The sequence below is a fragment of the Coffea arabica genome, chromosome 1c, assembly GCF_036785885.1.
Source record: "Coffea arabica cultivar ET-39 chromosome 1c, Coffea Arabica ET-39 HiFi, whole genome shotgun sequence".
In the NCBI taxonomy this organism is placed as follows: domain Eukaryota; kingdom Viridiplantae; phylum Streptophyta; class Magnoliopsida; order Gentianales; family Rubiaceae; genus Coffea; species Coffea arabica.
Window position 1 is genome coordinate 15243047 of NC_092310.1, and position 22617 is coordinate 15265663.

Below are 22617 nucleotides of genomic sequence, written 5' to 3' on the forward strand. Positions count from 1 at the left end.
CTCTTGCCCAAAACATGAAAGTTGTAGGAAATGATGTTTTATAGTGGCCTGTAAAATTTTGGCTCAATTGGAGCAACGTACCCTATAAAAAGACTGAAATCCCCCTGCTACCCTGTTTTCATCCGAAACTGATAATCAGCTTATGTAAGTGGTTAGTTTGACCAGGAATATTATCGAATTAGTTGTTGATATCTTCTTAAGAATTATAGACTTGTATCTTAGATTTTAAATGCTTTAGAATTACCTGAATTGGAGTTGTGTGTGCTGAGATATGAGTGAATGAATCAGGACTGCTAGTTGAATTTCACAGTGAGCTTCGAACTGGAAAATCTGGAGTTGTTTTGATAAATTGGACCTAGTTAGGGTGAGAACTGGACTAAGTAGCCTTCATCAAAGTTATAGCTCTTTGTCGTAGCTTCAAAACGGTATAAATTACACCTCAATTTGACAAGCAGAGCCTCGGTTGTGTCCATTACGCAAAACCACGTCAAATCTGTCCTTTTGCTAAACTTCATTTCCGCACATGTCGTTAGCTTGATTTTGTACTTATATGACTTTGAGCCTATGGAATGGCTATTGAAATGAGATGATATTGTGTGTGACTTTGGGATTGATTGAGGAAATCAATGAAGCCATAAATGGCTGGAAAAATAGTTAAATACAAAGGGCGTGCTGCCCAAATTTTCACTCGAGGGCTAAGTTTCTACTTGAACTTGTATATTTTCGTTTGGCAAAGACTATGACCGTTTTTCCATCTTAAAATATGATCCTTCTTCAATTGAAAACTCCAAATGTTTACTTACTCTTACCCAAATAAAAAGGAGTGGTTTAGGGTTTTCTTGGATATTTTGTCCTCCCTTTTACATGAATTTCATTAAGACATTTAGTCTATAATATCTACTTGAATATGAGATGATTTTGAACCATATAAATGATCCCGAAAATAGTATTTCTTAGCCTATCTAGCTGGATTCCGACTTGCCTTTGGTTCAAGTGTTTCCATTGGAAAATTTTATAACCCTTTTGAGTTGGGTTTTACGTTTGGACCATGAAACCCTAGTTATTTTTGTCCACGGGTCCAAATGTTCTCGTTTCACTTTAAAGTCTTTTTATACGTTCCACTCATCATTTGTCGAGTTTCTTTGATTTCACCTAATTGTTTGTGCTAGATGAGCTGTAATATTCTTTCTCGTTTAATCTTAGGTTTTTTCGGTGACTGAGGATAATATCCGGAAGGATATTTTGCACGTTGTTTTGCATACATAGGTGAGTGTTCCTTGTTTGTTATATTCTCCTTGACTTCATGACTTGTTGTTGTTGTTTGATAATCTGTCAAGTGTGACAGCCCCACCTCCCCCTAAGGCGAACCAAAGGGTTCGGCGGACCGCCTGCCTAGCTCTCGCCGGGACTCAGTCGTTCACACAAATCCAATATAGTACGCGCGAAAGAATCTAAGAAAACGAACAATTGCAGACCACCAACAGTTACAACAGAGCTTACCAAACCATACGGAAGTACGGTACGTCGGTTAAACACTTATACATATTTTTACATCAGAGTCTTGAACAAGTGATCCCAAAATACAAGCCCAAGTATTCATGCTATACAAAATACAATTAGGGTTTCGGTTACAAAGGAGCTTAACAAAATAACATATACATTAGCTTGACTCCTTTTCTTCCAAAATCGTGGTTTCAAAGTTTGTCCCCTGTAAGGAAAACAAAGATAACGGGAAGGGGGTGAGCTTACGCTCAATGAGGTACCCAAAATAATAGCAAGTAAGAAACGTGGAACTTCATATTAAATTAATCACATATGCGAATCAAATAAAGAAATGAACAAACACCATAGACAGAAAGGATACAGGTGGCTCTCAGGAGCCAAATTCCCATTTGCTTAACCGAAACTTGATCGAAATAATAGTTGACACTCCGTCAACGCTAAAGGAGTAACCAATACCGTAGACTCCACTTTCTCCGATTCCTTCCACCTCACATACCCCTACCGGGCCCGAACTCCAAACAGAAACAGAAGTGGTAATACTCGAGTATACAGGAATCAAGGGTCTCAATACCCAAAGATCCCAAAACAGACTACCGTGGTTCATTCTCTAATCGACCAGGCCCTTGCCGGCCCGACTCGAGTAACTAGGCCACAAGTGTTGAGCTCAGAGGTCACAGAAAGGTCGTTGGATACAAGTTTCCAAACGACGTCCGAACAGATACAGATATAGATAAAGATACAGATAACAGATTCAGATTCGCACCAAAATTGGCATATGAACAGACAAGAGAACGAGTGTGATAAAGTACACCCTCGTCTCAAACAAAATAAACGGATATTTCAAATGTTCATATCACAGGTTGCATGTACAGAAACCAAGGTAAACAACAAGTGAGGGGAGTGGTACACTCACCGGTTCAAGTACGGATACTTGAAAAATTTTCACTTCAAACTGGCTTTAATCGCCAAGAAACCCTAAAAGAACCAAAGTAAAACAATTGAAGGTTTCACTTCCAAAATCGAGTAAACAGAATGCACATGTGAGGCTCGACTACTAGTTGTATGTGTGATACCCCGAATATTAGGAGGTTGTTTGTAAAGAAGATACTAAAGTTTATTTCTTTGGGTTTGATTTAAAACCTTATTTTGTTTTAAAAGACTAGAAACCCTAAAATTTTAATCAAAAACCCTAGTTTACTTGTGACTAACCGGTTTTTTTTAAATCTCTCATATTTTAATTAAAACCCTAATTTTAATCATTGAAATTGTAAAATCCCTCATATTTTTCTTCAAATTCCTTTTTATTTGGTATTTATTCCTTTATAATAGGTTTACTACTCATTCACACTCTCAGTAACTAAAATCAACCATAGAATCAAGGGTTTTCCCTTTTGGTTCTTAATTCGGGTAAATTAGGGCTTTTGCGTATTTTGACCGTGTGATCACTTGGTGAGACGTGTGCACTAAATTTAGTGATTAAGAGTGAGTTTTAGATGATATTAAATGTGTGATTAGAAGTGCTAATGATAGGTAAGTGAATCATACATTAAAACCCTAGTACACGCGAACTAGGGAAAAACGGTGTGAACCGACGTGCACCGTTCGCTACCGATTGAGTACACCATTTGACCACTACTTTATTACCTTAATTTCCTTATTATTAATTGAGCAAAATAAGCCCTAAATATCCTCTCATTCCAGCCGAAATTGTGGACCAAATTTGCAAGGAAAAGAAAAAAAATTGAGTGGAAATTGGTAGTGCCAAGTGTTGGCAATTTGTGGCTTTGACTAAACTTAATTTTCTTACCTTCTTATCTTGCAAATTAGCTCATTCTTCCTCATTTTTCTGCTGCTTTGGCTGAGAGAAAGGGAGAGAAAAATCAAGGGAGAGCTGCACAAATTCATCTTGGGTTTGAGCCATCCAAGTGAGGAAACAAAATTCTAAACCGATTAATTTGTGAGTTGTAACTTTGGGAAGCTAGGGGAACCAAAAATTTCAAGAGGAGGTGAAGTATTACTCTTGCAAGCTTCTTTTGTTGAGGTATAAGGTCTAACCCATAGCTTTGGTTCTTTTATTTTTGATTAAGATGTTATATAATTCATGTTTTGGTTAGATTAGTTGTGATACAAGTTGTTGTGATGATTTTTAAGGTGAAATATGTAAGTTAGGGTTTGATGATTTCTGCCTATACTTGCTATATGGAGGATATATGTTGTATCTAAGCTTATATAGGAGGTTGTGGTGGTGGATTGAGGCAAGAAATGAAGAAAGTTTCATTGAATCCCAAAATTTCCAGATTTCTGGAAATTTTCAGCCTTGTTCTGTCCGGTTTTATTGCATCATGTTAGAGACCGAATTAGGCTTAGCATAAAACATGAAAGTTGTATAGAATGATATTTTATAGGTGCCTACAAAATTTCAGCTCAATTAGAGCAATGTAGCCTGTGAAAAGATCAAAATACCCTCGCTGCCCTAGGATATTTCCAGTGACCCATTTTAGACAGTTCATCTAGTTGACTGCATCTGTTCACTATGATCTGTGATGATTTAGCCATTTTCCAAGACATTAAAGTTTTAGTACTCTGTCTTAGCTTTTAAACTCTTCAAAGAACGCCTTAAACAGACTTTGGTAGCCTGAGATATGACCATTTAAATGTAGTACGGTTAATTAGTCAATTTGTTGGAACCTGGTTCAGTGAACTGGGAATTTGACTGGGTTACGCTGGAAATTTGACTAAGTGACCTTTATGAAAGTTGTAGGCCTTCATCTTAGCTTCGAAACGGTATAAGTTTCACACCAATCCGATAAGCGTAGCCTCGGATGTGTCCTTTCCGCAAAACCCTATCAAATCTGTCTTTTACTAAAGCTCATTTCCGCACTTGTTATTAACTTGAATTTTGTACTTGTATTGTCTTGAGCCTATTGAATGGCTATTGAAATGAATTTGTGTCGTGTGTAAGTTTGGGGTTGATTGAGGAAAAGAATGAAGCCATAAATGGCTGGAAATAGGAAAATACAAAGGGCATGTTGCCCAAATTTCCGCTCGAGGACTAGAGAAATATACTTGCGACTTGAGTAAGGGTTAAGAGTGATTACTACTTGAACTATCTACGATATTTGCATCTTCTTTTATCGAGATATATCAGTTAGGATTTGGCCGAACTTGTACCCTTGAGAATTACAATCATGACTACTAGGAATACGTTTTCCTTGTACTTTCGACTCAAATGCCATTTCCAAGTATAAATAATACAAAGTTATATAGTTTGAAAAGCGAGCGAGTGTTTCACGAATATTCTCCAAGTGAATTTCTATTTCTTGATTCTTATTGAACGAAACGTCTAAGTTTCGAATCTTAGTCATGTTTCAAAGTTCTCAAATTGAGTTTTATCGCAGATTTGGACTCCAAACCCGGAGTACCACCCGAAAATGACCAGTAAAGGCACTATATCTTTTGGTGAGTGCTTTCAAATACCTGATTGAACTAGACACTTGTTTCCAATACTTGATCAATATGATTAAATGATGTATGATTGGTTTGATCGGGCAAGAGTGTACTTTATCGCACTTGCCCTTACTTAATATATACTTGTTTATTATTGAAACTGATTTGATATACTTGTTTATGATGTGCGCACTTCCTGGAATTCCAGAAACCCTAAGGCAAGTTACTCGAGTCGAGCCGGCAAGGGCTTGGTCGATTGGGTAACAAACCCTGGGTCTCTTGTTTTGTCGAGTGGAGTGATATCTCCTCGACTAATCGGTGTACTCGAGTATTACCACCCGTGTTTATTGAGGATTTTGGACCCAGTAGGGGGTGTGAATGGTGGACGGAGAGTAGTGTAAGTGGTGCTCTACTGGATTGGTTACTTACTTGAAGGTTGACGGAGTGTCAACTATTCCTTGATCAAGCTCTGGTGATGCACTGGGAATTTGGCTCCTGAGAGCCATCCGTATCCTTATGTTTTGGAATGATTATTGCTTATTGGATTATTAATTCTTCTGGAAAACTTTTACACTCGCTCACTTTGAAATTTACTACTTGAAGTGTTATTGTTCACTCTTATGAACTTTTGATGCTCATTGACTTGCTACGTTGATATTCGTACTTTTAAAATGGTCAATTTGTTATTTGGAACCTCACTAGGCTTTTAGCTCATTCCACGCCATTTGTTTTCTTTACAGGGGGTACGAGCGAGGCATGAGACATGTACAGACAAGAGGAGTCTAGTTGTTTTGAGTTTTGCTTTTGTACACACGCTAGTACCCGACTAGGGTTGAATGTACTCGAAATGTAAACACTTTGAAATTTTTTTTTGGTGTGTAGAAACTTTGTATCTGGATTTGAGCATCAATGTATATATGAAGTTGAAGTGGATATGTTATTCATTTTCTATGGATGCATGTGATTTTGCTTGAGCTATGAGTGAGTGCATGAGTGAGTCCTGGCAAGAGCTGGGCAGGCGGTCCGCCGAATCGTTTGGTTTGCCTTAGGGGAAGGTGGGGCCGTCACAGTATGCCTCGCCAAATAATTACTAATGCAAGGGTGCAAAACATGATTTTTGGAAACGAAAAGGTAACATGAAGACCTAGGCTCAAACAACCCAAAAGCCCTTCATTTCTACCAAAAGGCAATTCAAACTTAAAGGAACCAAACGGCCTAGAAAATTGGACAGCACTTCCCTTAAATTTGCTTACTTTTCCAGCCATCAAGGCTTCCCTTTTTTTTTCCTCAATCACTCCCAAAGTCACACACAAAATAATTTCATTCAATAGCCGTTCAATAAGCTCCAAGTAGTACAAGTACAATTCAAGCTAGGGAAAAGTCCGGAAATGAAAGTTAAGCTCTAAAACCCCAAAACAGTTTTGACGTCGTTTAGCGTAATGGACACAACCGGCACTACGATTGTCTGATGGATGTAAAAGATACACCGTTTCGAAGCTAACAGAAAGGGATACAATATTGAAGAAGGCCACTCAGTCCAGTTTGCAGTGGAACTAATTCAAAAGTTCAATATACCAAACCAGAACCGCATAAACAAGTTAGTGAACCTCATTCTGGTTAAACAACCATAATTCAGGCTACCAAAATCCAATTCAAGTGATTCCAAAGCCATCCAAAAGCTAAGAGTCCAGGCTATATTTCTTAAGAAGGTATCAAAAACCAAATCAGTAGTATTCCTGGTCAAAACAACCAATTACAGAAGCTGATTAGCATGTTCGGGTAGAAACAGGGCAGCAGGGGTATTTTGGTCTTATCACAGGCTACGTTGCTCCAATTGGCCTGAAATTTGGAGGAAACTATAAAATATCATTCCCTACAACTTTCATGTTTTAACCTAAGGCTAATTCGGCCTCTAACTATAGGAAATAGTACCAGGCAGAATAGGTTCCATTAAAACCCTAACTCCAAAATTTCCTTTCAAAGCGGAAATTTTCCACAATTAGCCACAATGTATGCACTAAGGCTTCATTCTAAACCATTCCCAACCATCATCCATGGCCACACAATATTAATCATATGAAAACAGAAAAATCATAAATAAATATAAAACTTCACCAATTTCTACCAAAAATCATAAAACAACACCCAAAATCATCACTTCATCTCATATAAGTCACTAATTAAGCATTATTGAGAAGAAATAGAGGTCCCTTAGCTACTCACCTTAACAACCCAAGAAAGGGAGCAATTTAGCACCTTAATCTTCCAACCCACTTCACTAATCACCTCACAACTACTAAGAGAAGGATTTTTATGGGGAACTTTCAAATTTAATCGGTTGAAACACAAGATTTAGGCAAGATTGGAAGCAAAAGATTGAGAGTTTTCTTCCCTTGTTTTCTTGAGAGAGAGAGTCGGCCAAAGCTTGGAAATTTTGAGTGATTTTTGGGTCAATTTTTGATTTATTTGGTAAAGTAATGAATAGTGGTCGAAAGTAAGAACAGTTCTCCAAGTGACACTTGTCACTATAATTAATACATGGTTATCCTTTTGTCTCTTCACTCTCATCCATATAATAATCTCTAATTATTTCTTAACACCTAGTAAATTAATCCCAGTATCCCAAACTTAACCTAATTGGCTGAATTTTTTCGAACTTTCCGCACTAGCGGGTCCCACGTCCGGTATACGCTCTTAATTTCTCAAAAACTAACCGATACTAGAAAAATCATCTAAACACTATATTTACTCATAAAAATTATTTTCACAATTTTTTGAATAAATAAAATGTGGAAAAGCGTGCAATTAAAAGAAAATAAAACCTAGCAATTAAGAAAATTACGGGTTCTCACATCAAGTGCTTTCAAGGATTTCCAAAATGAATTTTCTAGGTGAGCGTGTACTTTATCACGCTCGACCTAAATGAAACATAAAATTTTAAATGATTTAATGATTAATACATTAGTTGTGCATGATGTAAGCCTTTTGGCTGAATTGAGCCCTGCCCTTCTTTACCGATCGACTCGAACCAGAACCGGACTCGGTCGGGCGATATGGTGACCATGGATTTGAACGTTGGTATACTCGAGTATTACCTTGTAGGTTGGTGGAGCTTGGCCAACGTCCAGGAGGGGGTGAATGAAATGAACAAACGAACGAACGAGGGGTTTTACTTACAAAATTTCATTTTCAAATGATTGGAGGAATAAGGGGAATGACAGGAGAACGAACGAACGAATAAATGGCTCCCTGTGAGCCCGTATCCTTTTAATGAATATTATTATTGCTTTATACTGTCATGTTTCTTGCATTACTTGTTATTTATGGTTAATACATTAGCTTTATTGTTTGATTATGTGTTCGGAATCTCACTGAGCTTTTAGCTCACCCCTTTAGTTTGTTTTCCTTAACAGAAGAAGGTGAGCAAAGATGAGAGCTCGGTTTAGACTAGCTTAGACTAGTTTCTGATTTTGTAATGGTTCTCGCCATAGTGCTTGGCACAGGCTGGATGTGTGGTGAACTGAGAACCTTTGTATATTCGGTGTTTATACTCCCTTTTGAGATAGTAATGTACATAAGTTTTGCGTTAAGTTTTGGATTGTCGTTATATTTATTCCTGTGATTTATTTCGATTTTAATTGAGGACTGAAGTGAACGACTGAGTCCCGGCGAGAGCTGGGCAGGCGGTCCGCCGAACCCTCTGGCTCGCCTTAGGGGGAGGTGGGGCTGTCACAGGTGGTATCAGAACTTGCTTCGCGTGGTCTCTGCGCGGAGTGAGCCTGGACTGAGTGGTGAATAGGTATGAAGGATTAAGTACTCGTTCGAGCATAAGCTATGAATTGTAAATGTTATAGGCCTTAAATCTTTCCCATGGTATCTGAGGATCATAGATAGGTACGTCGGGTAGGAATTTCGATTGTAAATAGTTTACCCTTGGGACTGGCCAATTCGAGATGTGAATTGTCTTATTTCGGATTCTTGTGCCCGAGTACTCCAAAGTTGAGGTGGCGTTAAGTACTTGAAAATTGCATTTTGGGAACATGAACAGGCTTTGTCTGGCTAGAATGAGCACAAGAGGTCAATGGATATCTAGTTTGGATAGTAAGTGACGTGAGAGACCGGACGGGGTTATTCAACTGAAACTAGGACGATATCGCCTTTTCTTTTAATTTGTCCTTATATTATTATTACATGACGTTAGTTGGTGTATTTGTGCATATGATTATCTATCTAATTTGATATGCCTTTGTGTATTTGATCATTTGTCTTCTTGATATATGGTGTGTTATGTGCGTATATGTTTATTTGTGTATTTGGTATGATGGAATTTGTTACTTTAGTCAATTTACTGTGTTTATTCACTAAATTACCTTTTTGGGGGGAAAAGAAAAGAAAAGAGAGAGGGAAAACATATATATGGACAGGAGACGTAGTCGTGGACGTGGACGTGGCCGTCGGAATAAACGAGCTCAAGAGCCAAGAGAGGAAAGGGAAACAACAGCTGCACAAGAGTAATGACCGAGGGTTGAAGCCGGGGACCAAATGGCGATGGCAATTCAACAAATGACAAATAGTTTAGCAAGGTTGGTGGACCAACAAGGTCAAATACCTGTGAATCAACCTCCGAACCCTGAAATAGGAGAAGATCAGGCTCTTGAGAGGTTTCAGAAGTTTGCTCCTCTGAAATTCCTTGGAGGCTCTGATCCAGATGTAGCCGAACAGTGGCTGGAGGCCATGATCAACATCTTTGCAGCTTTGAACTATACCGAACAAAGGCAAGTGAACTTTGCGGTATTTCAATTTGAAGGACCGGCCCGAGCATGGTGGAACGTGATTAAGGCAAAGTGGGAAAGAGAACAAACTGTATGGACATGGGCTAACTACCTAAGGGAATTTAATGAAAAGTATCTCCCACCTTTAGTCCAAGAAAGGAGGAAGGATGAGTTTATTGGACTATGCCAGGGAACCCAAAGTGTGGCCGAATATGAAACGAAATTCACCAAACTATCCAAGTTTGCTTCCGAATTAGTGGCCACGGAACCGAGAAGGGTAAGGCGATTTATACAGGGATTGAATCTAGAAATTCAAGAAGCACTAGCGGCGGTTCAAGTGAATACGTTTACGGAGGCCCTTGAGAAAGCCCAACGAATCGAGAATGCAAAGGCACAGATAAAAGCCGCCTAAAACCGAAAAAGGGGTACACCTGGTAGTGTGACTGAGGAACCAAGTGAATCGATAGTCCCTTCCAAAGTGCAGAAAGTGAACTTTTTGTCCCACCTACCATGGACAATAGGGGCATTAGATGAATTATCTACAAAAGGAAGTCAAATAGGCCATGGGGAGATTTTTCAAAAAAGCCAACAAGTGGCTTCTTCCTTGACTTGTGGCAACTATGGAAAGGCTAATCACACTGAGAGTGATTGTTGGAGAAAAGGGCGGAAGTGTTTGATTTGCGGGAGTGGTGACCACCAGGTTAGCAACTGTCCGAGAAAACAGTCACGTGAAAGTAGTACCCAGCAACTAGAGGGCACTAAATCAAAACAAGCGAATGAAAGAGGGAACCAAACAAAAGTACTGGCAAGGGTATATGCTTTAGACAAACAACAAACTCCTGAGCAATCTGAAAGTAACAATTTCGAGGATGAAATTTCTTAACGGGGAGAGAGTGTGAGGACCCAAAAATTTTCATATTTTCTCAGCATTATTTTATTTCTTTGATTATATTTTATACTTTCCTTGGAAATATTGAATTTTCTATGCATTTTTGCAAGTAAGTACAGTTTTAAAATCATCTTCTTAGTATGAGTTAGTGTACGTTGAGTTTGAAGTGTATTATGGACGTGGGACCCGCTAGTGCGGTAAATGCGATATATTTTTGACAACTTGTTGGAGTTTGGTTAAGTGATATTATTTTACAAGGTGTTAAGAGATAATTAGAAGTTACCTATATGGATTAGTATTAGAGAGACAAACAGATAAGCTTAAGCAAGTAAGGTGCCAAGTGTCACAAACCCATTGGATATTGGATTTGACCAAGACCTTCTTAACTTTCCTAAAATCAATTTTGATTCAATTTTCTCTCATTTTTCTTGTGTCTTGGCCGAACTTCTTGAGGAGGAAAACTGTTATTCTTGGTTTTGATGATCACAAAAGTTTGTTTATACAGACCAAGAAAGTGAACACTTTGATCAGGTCTGTTGGAACAAAGAAAGCATATGTTCGTTTATCTCCTGACTACGTTGCTTTGGATGTGGCAAACAAGATTGGAATAATATGAATGAATTTAGTCATTGTTTTGTTTTCGATCAAAGATATTGTCTTTTAAGTATGTCTAGTTTGTCATTCTTGGTACTTTGAAATATTTGTCTAACCTTCTTCAAATACAAGTGTTTTTTGTCTATCCAAGAATCAGGTTCAAATATGTCATGAAATGTAAAACAACCAAAATGAGAAGCAAAAACAGGACAATCAGGTCGGACGGCCGAAAGGAAACTGTCGGACGTCCGAAAAGATAAAGAACATCAGGAAGGAAGCACCGTCGGACGCTCACATGGAAGCATCGGACGTCCGGAAGGATCGGACGCTTGCCATCGGACGCTAATCAACCGCATCGGACGTCCGAAAAATTCCAAGATAACTTGCTAGCTCTCGGCCCAAGGTCGGACCCTGTGCTGTCGGACGACAAAGAACTTATCGGATGTCCGAACCTCAACTTGGCTATCATCGGACGATTGGTTCGGACGATGATTCGATCGTCGGACGTCCGACAGCCCCAACGGCTAGTTGACTCTTCAGCTGCCTTCTATCCGTTGGAAGCATTGATGAAGCCCATTTCTGGATCCCTTTAAAATCAAACTGGTCTAAACGAAGTAGGGACTTTTGCACACTTTTTTTACAAGATCTAGTGAGATATTTTAGCTAGAAAATAGTCTCCAAAGCAGATTTGTTTTAAAGTGGTGTGAATTTCTGTTGAGCATTTCTTTTGTGGTTGAAAGGATCTTTAGTGTAGCTTTGTTGAGGGTTTTCTGAGTGATTGTAAAACTTCCTAGCTTGACTAAGTGAGGCTTAGGGCAAGGAGGAAGTGCTCCCTCCATTGTACATCTAGTTGATCTTCGTTCATCAAAGAGAAGTTGCTCTTCCTAGTGTTTGGTCTTCAAGTTTGGGTAAAGCTTGGTAGACACTTGGTTTGTTTCTCTATTTTACATTTCTGTTTAATAAAATCTTCATTGCTTATCTATACTTGCTTCTCTGATCAATATTGCTATTGTCTTCTAATCTACTTGGTTGATCATTACTAAAAAGGAAGGTAAATTTTCATTAAAGAAAAAGTGCATAAACTTGGTTAAGATTTTAATCAAACCAATTCACCCCCCCTCTTGGTTGTCTGTGGGACTGACAATTGGTATCAGAGCTTGGTCTCCTTGAGATTAAGCTCTAACGGCTTGGAGTAAAGATGACAACCAGTCATGCTATGTTTGTTGAGGGGCAATCTGTTACTAGGCCTCCCATGTTCAGTGGCTCTAACTATGTTAGCTGGAAAGAACGGATGATTATCTTTTTACAATCTATTGATATTGAACTATGGTTTATTGTGAGTGAAGGACCGCATGAAGCTAACTTTCTTGATGCAGATACAGGGTTGCTTCGGCCAAAAATGAGAGCTGAAATGAATGCTCAAGATAGAACTAACCTCACATTGAATGCCAAGGCCATGAATGTTATTTATAGTGCCCTAGATTCAAATGAATCAATCAGAGTAAAAGGCTGCAAATCGGCTAAAGAAATGTGGGATAAACTAAGAGAAATCCATGAGGGTGGTGACAATGTGAAAGAACAGAAAAAAGCCATCTTGGTCACAAAATATGAATCATTTAAAATTGAACCTCTTGAGGATATTGACAAAATGTATTGCAGGTTCACTGACTTGATCAAAGATCTCGAGGCGTTGGGCAAAGAGTACACCTTGGGAGAGAAGAACAGGAAAATTCTCAATGCTTTGGGCAAAGAATGGGAAAATAAAGTGACTGCAATAGAAGAGGCTAAGGATTTAAGTTCTGTGCCTATTGAATCTATCATTAACTCATTAACCTCTTATGAGTTGAAACTGAAATCTAAAGTGCAGGAGGAAGAGGATGCTAGAGCAAAGAGAAACATTGCTCTAAAGACTACCATTGAACGTTCATGCAAGGATAAGGTTGCTAATTTCTTTTCTTATGAAGAGCTTCCTACTGCTGCAAATCATTTTGATGGGACAAAAATGTTAACCTATTTCAAAAGAAGTTTTTCCTCACCTGCTGATGCTAAATTGAATGATCTGGCTCCTGTGAATTTAATTACTTTTTCTATCATTTCAAACCTGCTTGTGCCCACTGATGGGCACAGAACTGATGCAAACAAAATGGAGTTGTATCTCTTTTATTGTTTTCGAGAAAAAATTCGGATTGATTTTGGTTTTGTCATGTGCAAGTTTTTACTTCGCTATGCTACTGACTCTCGAAGAAAACTTTCCATAGGAAAGTTTCTTCAAAAGATTTTTGACTTTTACAAAGTTCCAATTCTAGGTGTGTGTCCAAAAGAAGCATCTTCTTATGCCTTTACCAGAGCATATTTTGAAAGAAAAAATCTTGTTTTTAAAGATAATCTGTGGGCATATAAGGGGGCATCATCTAGTGAACAAAGGTCCAAGACTGTACATGATCCTTCACCCATTTTACTCACTCCCATTCACCCTAGGAAATCTGCCACTAGACCATCTTCCTCTTCCAGTAATGAAGTAATTGAGCTTCTTCATGAACTCAAACAGCATGTTCTTCTTCTAGAACATGGCCTAATGCTCACCATGTCTTCTGAGCAGCAAACTGCCTTTCTTGACAAAAAGAATCTTCTTTTTCCTCCACCTGTGGTTGAGGAAGTCTCACATGACAAAGAACCTCAAACCACTGATCCAGGTTCATCAGTTCCAGATCCGAATCCAGCAACTCCTGTGACTCCTCATGGCCCTTCCACATCAGACAAAGGCAAGACACCAATTGTAGAAGCTGCTGAAGATGATGAAGACACTGAAGAGGAGGATCTCGACCAATATCAGCTTTCTCGGAGGACACCTGGATCCACGTAGATCATCATTTAGGACATTTGCATTTTGTTTGTCTCTTTTAGAATATGTTATGTTATGGATATTCTAAGTTTCTTTTGGTGTGTTTTGATGGATGATCTAAGTACTGTGGTGTAATATAATGGATATTCTTGTTTATGTTTAAGTTCTGTGATGTTTCTAAGTATCTTGATGGAAGTTATTGGTGATGTTTAAGTACTGGTGATGTTTGTTTATTCTGTTTATGTGAATGGAATGAATTGTTTTTGGTTTACATTTTGGATAAGATGTATTTGTGTATAAGATGGATGTTTTTGGTTTTCTCTTTTGTGATGACAAAAAGGGGGAGAGATCTGATTGATGATTGATAATGTTGGATATGATGAATTGATCGATGGTTTAATTAAATTTGGATTTTGATGATGGATTGAATTGGTAATATGTTGGTTGTGAGTTGCTTAATTGTCATGTTTTGGAACTCGGTTGGGCAGCCTAGTGAGGGGGAGGTTTTCACATTTTTTATGATTCACTAAGAAAGGGGGAGTTCTAGTCTATTTAGAAAGGGGGAGCTTTCATTGCAATCAGCAATCAATCAAAATTCATTTCAAACTTTTGTTTTGTCATCATCAAAAAGGGGGAGAATGTTATTCTTGGTTTTGATGATCACAAAAGTTTGTTTATACAGACCAAGAAAGTGAACACTTTGATCAGGTCTGTTGGAACAAAGAAAGCATATGTTCGTTTATCTCCTGACTACGTTGCTTTGGATGTGGCAAACAAGATTGGAATAATATAAATGAATTTAGTCATTGTTTTGTTTTCGATCAAAGATATTGTCTTTTAAGTATGTCTAGTTTGTCATTCTTGGTACTTTGAAATATTTGTCTAACCTTCTTCAAATACAAGTGTTTTTTGTCTATCCAAGAATCAGGTTCAAATATGTCATGAAATGTAAAACAACCAAAATGAGAAGCAAAAACAGGACAATCAGGTCGGACGGCCGAAAGGAAACTGTCGGACGTCCGAAAAGATAAAGAACATCAGGAAGGAAGCACCGTCGGACGCTCACATGGAAGCATCGGACGTCCGGAAGGATCGGACGCTTGCCATCGGACGCTAATCAACCGCATCGGACGTCCGAAAAATTCCAAGATAACTTGCTAGCTCTCGGCCCAAGGTCGGACCCTGTGCTGTCGGACGACAAAGAACTTATCGGACGTCCGAACCTCAACTTCGCTATCATCGGACGATTGGTTCGGACGATGATTCGATCGTCGGACGTCCGACAGCCCCAACGGCTAGTTGACTCTTCAGCTGCCTTCTATCCGTTGGAAGCATTGATGAAGCCCATTTCTGGATCCCTTTAAAATCAAACTGGTCTAAACGAAGTAGGGACTTTTGCACACTTTGTTTACAAGATCTAGTGAGATATTTTAGCTAGAAAATAGTCTCCAAAGCAGATTTGTTTTAAAGTGGTGTGAATTTCTATTGAGCATTTCTTTTGTGGTTGAAAAGATCTTTAGTGTAGCTTTGTTGAGGGTTTTCTGAGTGATTGTAAAACTTCCTAACTTGACTAAGTGAGGCTTAGGGCAAGGAGGAAGTGCTCCCTCCATTGTACATCTAGTTGATCTTCGTTCATCAAAGAGAAGTTGCTCTTCCTAGTGTTTGGTCTTCAAGTTTGGGTAAAGCTTGGTAGACACTTGGTTTGTTTCTCTATTTTACATTTCTGTTTAATAAAATCTTCATTGCTTATCTATACTTGCTTCTCTGATCAATATTGCTATTGTCTTCTAATCTACTTGGTTGATCATTACTAAAAAGGAAGGTAAATTTTCATTAAAGAAAAAGTGCATAAACTTGGTTAAGATTTTAATCAAACCAATTCACCCCCCCTCTTGGTTGTCTGTGGGACTGACAATTGGTATCAGAGCTTGGTCTCCTTGAGATTAAGCTCTAACGGCTTGGAGTAAAGATGACAACCAGTCATGCTATGTTTGTTGAGGGGCAATCTGTTACTAGGCCGCCCATGTTCAGTGGCTCTAACTATGTTAGCTGGAAAGAACGGATGATTATCTTTTTACAATCTATTGATATTGAACTATGGTTTATTGTGAGTGAAGGACCGCATGAAGCTAACTTTCTTGATGCAGATACAGGGTTGCTTCGGCCAAAAATGAGAGCTGAAATGAATGCTCAAGATAGAACTAACCTCACATTGAATGCCAAGGCCATGAATGTTATTTATAGTGCCCTAGATTCAAATGAATCAATCAGAGTAAAAGGCTGCAAATCGGCTAAAGAAATGTGGGATAAACTAAGAGAAATCCATGAGGGTGGTGACAATGTGAAAGAACAGAAAAAAGCCATCTTGGTCACAAAATATGAATCATTTAAAATTGAACCTCTTGAGGATATTGACAAAATGTATTGCAGGTTCACTGACTTGATCAAAGATCTCGAGGCGTTGGGCAAAGAGTACACCTTGGGAGAGAAGAACAGGAAAATTCTCAATGCTTTGGGCAAAGAATGGGAAAATAAAGTGACTGCAATAGAAGAGGCTAAGGATTTAAGTTCTGTGCCTATTGAATCTATCATTAACTCATTAACCTCTTATGAGTTGAAACTGAAATCTAAAGTGCAGGAGGAAGAGGATGCTAGAGCAAAGAGAAACATTGCTCTAAAGACTACCATTGAACGTTCATGCAAGGATAAGGTTGCTAATTTCTTTTCTTATGAAGAGCTTCCTACTGCTGCAAATCATTTTGATGGGACAAAAATGTTAACCTATTTCAAAAGAAGTTTTTCCTCACCTGCTGATGCTAAATTGAATGATCTGGCTCCTGTGAATTTAATTGCTTTTTCTATCATTTCAAACCTGCTTGTGCCCACTGATGGGCACAGAACTGATGCAAACAAAATGGAGTTGTATCTCTTTTATTGTTTTCGAGAAAAAATTCGGATTGATTTTGGTTTTGTCATGTGCAAGTCTTTACTTCGCTATGCTACTGACTCTCGAAGAAAACTTTCCTATGGAAAGTTTCTTCAAAAGATTTTTGACTTTTACAAAGTTCCAATTCTAGGTGTGTGTCCAAAAGAAGCATCTTCTTATGCCTTTACCAGAGCATATTTTGAAAGAAAAAATCTTGTTTTTAAAGATAATCTGTGGGCATATAAGGGGGCATCATCTAGTGAACAAAGGTCCAAGACTGTACATGATCCTTCACCCATTTTACTCACTCCCATTCACCCTAGGAAATCTGCCACTAGACTATCTTCCTCTTCCAGTAATGAAGTAATTGAGCTTCTTCATGAACTCAAACAGCATGTTCTTCTTCTAGAACATGGCCTAATGCTCACCATGTCTTCTGAGCAGCAAACTGCCTTTCTTGACAAAAAGAATCTTCTTTTTCCTCCACCTGTGGTTGAGGAAGTCTCACATGACAAAGAACCTCGAACCACTGATCCAGGTTCATCAGTTCCAGATCCGAATCCAGCAACTCCTGTGACTCCTCATGGCCCTTCCACATCAGACAAAGGCAAGGCACCAATTGTAGAAGCTGCTGAAGATGATGAAGACACTGAAGAGGAGGATCTCGACCAATATCAGCTTTCTCGGAGGACACCTGGATCCACGTAGATCATCATTTAGGACATTTGCATTTTGTTTGTCTCTTTTAGAATATGTTATGTTATGGATATTCTAAGTTTCTTTTGGTGTGTTTTGATGGATGATCTAAGTACTGTGGTGTAATATAATGGATATTCTTGTTTATGTTTAAGTTCTGTGATGTTTCTAAGTATCTTGATGGAAGTTATTGGTGATGTTTAAGTACTGGTGATGTTTGTTTATTCTGTTTATGTGAATGGAATGAATTGTTTTTGGTTTACATTTTGGATAAGATGTATTTGTGTATAAGATGGATGTTTTTGGTTTGCTCTTTTGTGATGACAAAAAGGGGGAGAGATCTGATTGATGATTGATAATGTTGGATATGATGAATTGATTGATGGTTTAATTAAATTTGGATTTTGATGATGGATTGAATTGGTAATATGTTGGTTGTGAGTTGCTTAATTGTCATGTTTTGGAACTCGGTTGGGCAGCCTAGTGAGGGGGAGGTTTTCACATTTTTTATGATTCACTAAGAAAGGGGGAGTTCTAGTCTATTTAGAAAGGGGGAGCTTTCATTGCAATCAGCAATCAATCAAAATTCATTTCAAACTTTTGTTTTGTCATCATCAAAAAGGGGGAGAATGTTATTCTTGGTTTTGATGATCACAAAAGTTTGTTTATACAGACCAAGAAAGTGAACACTTTGATCAGGTCTGTTGGAACAAAGAAAGCATATGTTCGTTTATCTCCTGACTACGTTGCTTTGGATGTGGCAAACAAGATTGGAATAATATGAATGAATTTAGTCATTGTTTTGTTTTCGATCAAAGATATTGTCTTTTAAGTATGTCTAGTTTGTCATTCTTGGTACTTTGAAATATTTGTCTAACCTTCTTCAAATACAAGTGTTTTTTGTCTATCCAAGAATCAGGTTCAAATATGTCATGAAATGTAAAACAACCAAAATGAGAAGCAAAAACAGGACAATCAGGTCGGACGGCCGAAAGGAAACTGTCGGACGTCCGAAAAGATAAAGAACATCAGGAAGGAAGCACCGTCGGACGCTCACATGGAAGTATCGGACGTCCGGAAGGATCGGACGCTTGCCATCGGATGCTAATCAACCGCATCGGACGTCCGAAAAATTCCAAGATAACTTGCTAGCTCTCGGCCCAAGGTCGGACCCTGTGCTGTCGGACGACAAAGAACTTATCGGACGTCCGAACCTCAACTTGGCTGTCATCGGACGATTGGTTCGGACGATGATTCGATCGTCGGACGTCCGACAGCCCCAACGGCTAGTTGACTCTTCAGCTGCCTTCTATCCGTTGGAAGCATTGATGAAGCCCATTTCTGGATCCCTTTAAAATCAAACTGGTCTAAACGAAGTAGGGACTTTTGCACACTTTGTTTACAAGATCTAGTGAGATAGTTTAGCTAGAAAATAGTCTCCAAAGCAGATTTGTTTTAAATTGGTGTGAATTTCTGTTGAGCATTTCTTTTGTGGTTGAAAGGATCTTTAGTGTAGCTTTGTTGAGGGTTTTCTGAGTGATTGTAAAACTTCCTACCTTGGCTAAGTGAGGCTTAGGGCAAGGAGGAAGTGCTCCCTCCATTGTACATCTAGTTGATCTTCGTTCATCAAAGAGAAGTTGCTCTTCCTAGTGTTTGGTCTTCAAGTTTGGGTAAAGCTTGGTAGACACTTGGTTTGTTTCTCTATTTTACATTTCTGTTTAATAAAATCTTCATTGCTTATCTATACTTGCTTCTCTGATCAATATTGCTATTGTCTTCTAATCTACTTGGTTGATCATTACTAAAAAGGAAGGTAAATTTTCATTAAAGAAAAAGTGCATAAACTTGGTTAAGATTTTAATCAAACCAATTCACCCCCCCTCTTGGTTGTCTGTGGGACTGACAAAAACAAGAGAGAGCTCTTCAATTTCTAGCTTCCAAATTTGCTCAAATCTTGAGTTTCAACCTACCAAATCACAACCCACACCATACAAGTGATCTTTAGGGAAGGTTAAAGGTGTTGGTGGAGTTGTTTTGGAGGAGGAAAGATTAAGCTCCTACCTTTCTTGTGGTTTTAAGTTATTTTGCCAAGAACATCCTCTTTACTTCAATTAATTGCTTATTAGTGGTTTTTAGTTGTTTTAGATGTTGTTTTGTTGAAGATTAGCACTTGAATGCATGAATTCTAGTTTAGGGTTTTATTTTTACCCTGTTCTGCCTGGACCTGTTAGGACATGATGGAGGCTGAATAAGCTCTTGCCCAAAACATGAAAGTTGTAGAAAATGATGTTTTATAATTTTCTGTAAAATTTCAGCTCAATCGGAGCAATGTAGCCTGTAAAAAGACCGAAATATCCCTGCTACCCTGTTTCTGTCCGAAACTGATAATCAGCTTATGTAAGTGGTTAGTTTAACCAGGAATATTATCGAATTGGTTGTTGATGTCTTCTTAAGAATTATAGCCTTGTATCTTAGCTTTCAAATGGCTTGGAATTACCTGAATTGGAGTTGTGTGTGCTGAGATACGAGTGAATGAACCAGGACTGCTAGTTGAATTTCACAGTGAGCATCGAACTGGAAAATCTGGAGTTGTTTTGGTAAATTTGACCTAGTTAGGGAAAGAACTGGACTAAGTAGTTTTCATCAAAGTTATAGCTCTTTGTCGTAGCTTCAAAATGGTATAAATTGTACCTCAATCCGACAAGCGTAGCCTCGGTTGTGTCCATTACGCAAAGTCACGTCAAATCTGTCCTTTTGCTAAACTTCATTTCCGAACATGTTGTTAGCTTGATTTTGTACTTATATAATTTTGAGCCTATGGAATGGCTATTGAAATGAGATGATATTGTGTGTGACTTTGGGATTGATTGAGGAAAACAATGAAGCCATAAATGGCTGGAAAAATAGTTAAATACAAAGGGCGTGCTGCCCAAATTTTCGCTCGAGGGCTAAGTTTCTACTTGAACTTGTATATTTTCGTTTGGCAAATACTATGACCGTTTTTCCATCTTAAAACATGATCCTTCTTCAATTGGAAACTCCAAATGTTTACTTACTCTTACCCAAATAAAAAGGAGTGGTTTATGGTTTTATTGGGTATTTTGTCCTCCTTTTTACATGAATTTCATTAAGACATTTAGTCTACAATATCTACTTGAATATGAGATGATTTTGAACCATATAAATGATCCCGAAAACAGTAATTCTTAGCCTATCTAGCTGGATTCCGACTTGCCTTTGGTTCAAGTGTTTCTATTGGAAAATTTTATAACCCTTTTGAGTTGGGTTTTACGTTTGGACTATTAAACCCAAGTTTTTTTTGTCCACGAGTCCAAATGTTCTCGTTTCACTTTAAAGTCTTTTTATACGTTCCACTCATCATTTGTCGAGTTTCTTTGATTTCACCTAATTGTTTGCGCTAGATGAGTTGTAATATTCTTTCTCATTTAATTTTAGGTTTTCTCGGTGACTGAGGATAATATCCGGAAGGATATTTTGCACGTTGTTTTGTGTACATAGGTGAGTGTTCCTTGTTTGTTATATTCTCCTTGACTTCATGACTTGTTGTTGTTGTTTGATAATATGTTAAGTGCTTTCAAGGATTTTCAAAACGAATTTTCTAGGCGAGCGTGTACTTTATTGCGCTCGACCTAAATGAAACATGAAATTTTAAATGATTTAATGATTAATATATTAGTTGTGCATGATGTAAGCCTTTTGGCTGAACTGGGCCCTGCCCTTCGTTACCGATCAACTCGAGCCAGAAGCGGACTCGGTCGGACGATATGGTGACCCTGGGTGTGAACGTTGGTATACTCGAGTATTACCTTGTAGGTTGGTGGAGCCTGGCCAACCTCCAGGAGGGGGTGAATGAAATGAACAAACGAACGAACGAGGGGTTTTACTTACAAAATTTCATTTTCAAATGATTGGAGGAATAAGGGGAATGACAGGAGAACGAACGAACGAATAAATGGCTCCCTGTGAACCCGTATCCTTTTAATGAATGTTATTATTGCTTTATATTGTCATGTTTCTTGCATTACTTGTTATTTATGGTTAATACATTAGCTTTATTTTTTGATTATGTGTTCGGAACCTCACTGAGCTTTTAGCTCACCCCTTTAGTTTGTTTTCCTTAACAGGGGAAGGCGAGCAAGGATGAGAGCTCGATTTAGACTAGCCTAGACTAGTTTCTGATTTTGTAATGGTTCTCGCTCTAGTGCTTGGCACGGGTTAGATGTGTGGTGAACTGAGAACCTTTGTATATTCGATGTTTGTACTCTCTTTTGAGATAGTAATGTACATAAGTTTTGCGTTAAGTTTTGGATTGTCGTTATATTTATTCCTGTGATTTATTTCGATTTTAATTGAGGACTAAAGTGAATGACTGAGTCCCGGCGAGAGCTGGGCAGGCGGTCCGCCAAACCCTCTGGTTCGCCTTAGGGGGAGGTGGGGCTGTCACACATATAGTTTACATATATTCTTTTGTAAATCTCCTTGATGGGAGGAAAAGCCCTAAATGTACTTTGATCTAAATATCTTATCTTGATTTGTAAATTACGAACGTATGTGTATAGCACTGTTTAACCTTGTTCATGTATCCTATTTGGTTTGGGAATGTTTCTTCGAGATATATGGTGATATCTACATACGATTGGTTTCTAGTTGGATGGTGATGTGGCAATCACTATTTATTTGCGATTTTAATTTTCGTTTCCCCTTTTTGCAACTTTAATCTCGTGAGCGCGCTAACAATTTTTCCGGAACATTTTAGATTATATTTAACCGTCTTAGTAGTTCTGACGAGAGCTGGGCAGACAGTCCGTTAACCCCTTTGGTACGCCCTAGGGGAAGGTGGGGCTGTCACATGGTAGGTGATTTACACCAATAATTTCAAATAACAAGTCCCAAACCAAGATTAGCTAAGGATCGGTCCAAAATGAAG